The sequence below is a fragment of the Aptenodytes forsteri genome, unplaced genomic scaffold (genome assembly GCF_000699145.1).
Source record: "Aptenodytes forsteri isolate BGI_AS27 unplaced genomic scaffold, ASM69914v1 Scaffold325, whole genome shotgun sequence".
NCBI classification, from domain to species: Eukaryota; Metazoa; Chordata; class Aves; order Sphenisciformes; family Spheniscidae; genus Aptenodytes; species Aptenodytes forsteri.
Window position 1 is genome coordinate 2,172,426 of NW_008795575.1, and position 5,337 is coordinate 2,177,762.

Here is a 5,337-nt window from a genome sequence, read left to right on the forward strand (position 1 = left end):
CTTTCACTATTTTCAGGGCTGCAAGTAGCAAATCAAACCTTTTCCTAAGTGCAATCTGCAGAGTTTGGTGATAGAAAGGGCAGAGCAGGGCCTTGCTCCCACAGTTTGTTTTAGTTTGTTTCTCTGAAAATACCTTGAGTGTTTTATACTTACGCTGTTGTCAAAGGTGGCAGTCAAACCAGTGCTGTTATTCTGCTGAGGGAGAGAAATAGAAATAAAAATAATAACCATGTGCCTTCACTGTGACCTGGAGTAGTGGGAGGGAATGAAGAAGGACCTGGGACCTGGTCTGCTGCCACCCCATGTGAATTCAGAGGACTTTGTAACATTTTAAACACCAAATACAGCCTCAAGTAGTCTGATGAAGCCTGATACTTCCCCTGTCAAACACCCAGATATCACGAGACAAAGCCCTCCCTCTGCACAGGTTTGGGCTGTATTTTGGAAATGGGTAGTCACTTGGTGTTACTGGTTTTTTCAGGGTCCCTAATCCAAATGCTTTGGCACCTCTGGAAATAATACACTGAGAATTTGCTTCATCTGGCAACACAGATACCTACAGCAGTGAGCTATTCCGTCTTCTTTTGCAGACAGGGGAGAGAAAGAAACAGATACCTCCGGGGTGCAATTCATCCTGCACTGATGTCTAAAGCAGGTGAAATGAATCATGCCCTTGACATGCCTCTTGCGTCCATGGACTGGAAAGGCAGCCTAGTGCGGTGAAGCCAGACAAACAGCACTATGGACATCCAGACTGAAGAGAGGAGACTCTCCGGGCATTTCATGGGAGACACTCCAAAATTAAAGCAACCAGAAAGGATTATTTGGGGACCTTTACCCATCTTTGTACAGATAGTCTGGGCCATTCCCCTCTTCTTTAGCTCTTAAACAACACTTGTGGTGCTGGGCACAGAGGACCAGGCTCGCAGCACATCACCTTTTCTGTGGGGAGCAGTCTTGCCTCAAATGGTGCCACTTTTGGCTTGGGCTCCAGGTCTCGTCCACCCCATCCTCACAGGGACCTTGACAGAGACACATGGCTGCTCTTCCACCGGCCTCATGATGGAGCCAGAGCAGCGTGCGGATGTGGCGCTGTGTGCCAGGGGAGCCTACCTGCCAGGGAAGGGGCATGAGCATCCATGCAGCTCACTGTAATTTCTCTAATGGCTTTCTTTGGCTTGATAGATATTGAAGGAAGCTTGTTGCCGGGGCAATTTCCATGGAGAGATAATAAGAGATCATTTTCAAGTGAACGAAACTTTAATGGCACATTCTGGTAATGAGGCAGCAAGGAGAGTAATGACCGGAGACCTCAGAGTGCGAGCACATCATGAGAGAGGGGGGAGAACTCTTAGTTCACTGCTCGAGGCAGACATTTGAGGCCTGATCTTGGTCCCCTTGAAGTCAGCCTGGAGTTTTGCTGCTGACTACAGGGAGAGGAAGATTAAGACCTAAGTGCTGGTAATGGGGCTGGATGGCTCCATAGAGATGCCCCAGTGAATTCACTGGGGAAGCAGGAAGACTCTGCTAGGACTCAGGCACCAAATGCTCCAAACTTCTCCTTCAGCAGAAGGTAAGTTGGAAACAAAAGTCGAAGGAGAGCTGGATACTCCTGTGCACAATCATGTGCTTTCCCTCTGAAGCCAATAGGAAATATTTTAGCCTGTGTGTGTTAAGGGACTGCATTCCTAGGTGGGAGGGAAGGGTGTGTAATGGAGGATGAAGGTCCTGTCTGTTTTAAGCTCTGTGTCCTGTGGTTGGCATCTTCAGAAATCTGTAGGAAGCAGATCTGAAATTTAGGGGGGGTGGTAGCACCAGAGGGTTGGTAGACAGAGATCGAGGGTCCATGGATAGGGAAAGTCAATGATAAAGAAAGACTAAGAAAAGTATTCATCCCCTTCAGCTTTTATATCCAAGGAGGAGCTATACTTATTCCTCTGGCCAATTGTGTGAGTGTAAATATGGAATCCAGCAGCCAGTGTAAGCATAAAAGCCACTTCTGAATTAAGAGAGCAAACTGTGCTCATGCTAGACCAGCACAACGTCACAGAGTGCAAAAGAACATGGAGAACCTGTGTGGGGCCAAAGATACCTAAGGTCCAGGATTGTGTTTTCTAGTCAGTTCTGAATCTCAGCTAAACCTACGAAGATTTGCCCAGGAATTAAACTACAGAAGAGGCTGCGGATGTCCTGCCTCCACCTGGAGGCATGAAGTACCTTCATGCCTCTCAGTTCCGTCAATTCACCTCTGCAGCTTGGTTTTGGCCTTGCTCTTAAGAAGGGCCTTCAATCAGCTACTTCTTAAGGGCAGCCAAAGCCAGTTGTTGTTTACTTCCTCTCAAAAGAAGGAAGGTGAAGGGTCTGCTTTCCTCCAGCCTCGTTAACAGTTGTTTCATTAATCACAGCTTTCCCTTCAAAACCGGAGACAATCTGTCCAACCGGAGACAATGTCCAATTAACATTAAAGCTCTGGCAGTCGCTTGCGATGGTGGGGAATTTTGCAAGCCGCACTTTGACAACTGTCGCTAATAAGTCTAACATTTTTAAAGCTGCTCACAAACAAAACAATCCGGTCACACCTCGTTAATACCCTGTGCTCCCTGTTCGCATGAGCAGTAGAGCCAGGCTCCTTTCTATTCACTTTTGTGAAGGGTCTGCTTTCCTCCAGCCTCGTTAACAGTTGTTTCATTAATCACAGCTTTCCCTTCAAAACCGGAGACAATCTGTCCAATTAACATTAAAGCTCTGGCAGTCGCTTGCGATGGTGGGGAATTTTGCAAGCCGCACTTTGACAACTGTCGCTAATAAGTCTAACATTTTTAAAGCTGCTCACAAACAAAACAATCCGGTCACACCTCGTTAATACCCTGTGCTCCCTGTTCGCATGAGCAGTAGAGCCAGCCTCCTTTCTATTCACTTTTATGATGAATCTCAGCAGAGCCCAGGTCCCAAAATACTTCTCCCACAGACCTCTGCCTTTGTCCATCACCTCCCACCACTCCCCTGGGTTTACCTAGGCAACTCCTTTCTCCTGTAACATACCCCCAAGCATGCTTTAACACTGGACTGCACCTGAGTGAACTGAGCTCCATGGAGCTGTAGGTCAGAAAGAATCAGCACGTTAAAGTGTAGGTCCAGCAGAAAAGGTGATTAATAATGTCTTGTAGGGGTCATGCCATATGAGCAGAGAACAGTAGAAGTAGTAAGGTGTGGAGAAAAAGTTATCCAGTTAACTACAAGCCTCTTAGTCTAACCTTGACTTGAGATTTCAAAGTGAATTTTGAAGGAAAGAACAATTAAATGCCCAGAGATAAAGGGGAAATGAGATAAGATGCAACATGGGTTTACGAAATGTAGATTGCGTCAGATGAACATGATAGCTTTGTTTTGATAAGATACCTGATTTTCTAGACAAAGGAAATGCTGCTGATCTCCTTTATCTAGACTTCAGTAAGGTATCTGATAGGTGCCATGTGGGAAATTATTAGTGAAGCTGGAGGAAAGGAGGATTAGTAAACTGTAAGGTGAGGTGCAACCCTCTGGAGGGAATTTACCAAAAGAGTTTATCACAGAACAGTTTTGGAACTGATCTTTTCATCTTGTGGATGATCTTGGCAGTGAAAGCAGGATCCTGAGGCTAAAATCACCCAGTGACACAGAACTGGAAGTTTTGGCAATGCGGAGGAGAATGAGAGTACCAGTCTGAAAGAACCAAGTGACATTGAGAATAAGAATAATTGAGATGGAAAACAAAAAGTTTGAGATGACGGGTCACAAATCTGAGGACTTGTGATAGCCTCAGATATAACATAGGAGATGATGAGCTGCAAACGATCAAGGACTGTGTGGCCTAAGTGACTGTAGGCTGACTGAGATGTCAGGCACAGAAAGGCAAATGCTATTCTTGGGTGTATCAGGAGGGATATTTCAGCAAATATAGACAAAAATTGGTGCCATTGACTGTGTGTCTGGCTTCTTAAGGTCAAGATGGATAAGCTTAACCTTGCATGAATGCAGGGGAAGGCTGGAAGATGATATAGAAGGTGGAAAACAGATCACAGAGAGGAGAGCAGAAGAGTCAGGAAGAGCATGTTTAATTTTGTAAAACACAGGTTGACATGGAAGACGTTCCAGAGAGGTAAAATGGCTCCGTAAGCTGATGGGATACAGCTCCTGAAGCAACTAGGGCATGAATGCAGTCAGACCCGAGTTAGAAGAAAAGGTTCCCTGCCTGCTGGTGGAAGATGCAGGGACAAAAGAGAAGGTTTTGAGGTCTGAACTTTTCCTGTTACACCTGCAATGACAAGGACTGGCCTTGCTAACCCAGGAGGTCCCTGACATTCATGTGCTCCCGGGCAGGGCACTTCTCCCGAGTCTTTCCTAGTATTCTGGAGAGCTTTCTCATTCTTCATGCTCCTGAGAATCCCTTCAGGCTCCTGCAGAGAGTCAGTACATCTGCGTGGGAAACTGAAGTGATGATTGCAGCACACACAGGAAAATCTCAGGTCTAATGTAGCCAGAACAGGTAACAAAATCAAGGATAACAGGTCAGCAGAAGAGTTAGCATGGTGTAAAAACACAAGCTATCTGTCCGGGGTCCCGGTGTTCTGCTTGCTATCCTGTGCTATCGCATTTTTACTACTCTGGGTTAGCATTTCTTGCCACTTTCTTCCTAACTTACATCAACATATGAGACAATCACCTCTGCATTTTACTGTCTAAAGATGCCTAAAGAGGGTAAGCTAGCATTTGGAATCAGGCGTGCTGATACAATTTGCACAGTGCATGTTTTCCCCTTCTGTCTGTTGCTCCTGCATTAGAGTCATTTTAACCAGCATATGCTTTTTTCTTTTGCTTTATATTTGCCTCATTTTCAGGCCTTTTGTGAAACTGGGACGAGTGCTTTCTCATGAACTGACTATGGATTTGAGGAGCTTGCTGGGAAGGCTATTTACTGGGTGGGTATGAACTGGGCTTAAATCTAAAGGAACTGTTAATGCCTTGTCTGGCACAGGGCTATCACACGTGTCACAGCTTTGATTATTGCTGCCTGCCATGCTGGGAGGTCAATGTGAGATGAAAGAAGATTGGGAAACAGTCAGATTTGAGCAATCAAGGTGATACGTCCCTGGAAGGGGCTAGGAGGGAGAGAGGGGAAGGTTTTGGTGAGCCTGCAGGTTTTCTTCTCAGCTTTGGACCAGCAGCACACATGTAATTACGTGTAGATGCTGGCATGGTGGGGAGAAAGCTGTTTAAGGACATTTTTACAAAGTTTTTTCCCCTGCTGTGGTGATAACGTTAGCAGGTGCCAGGCATTGGGGAGCCTGTTGAGCCCTG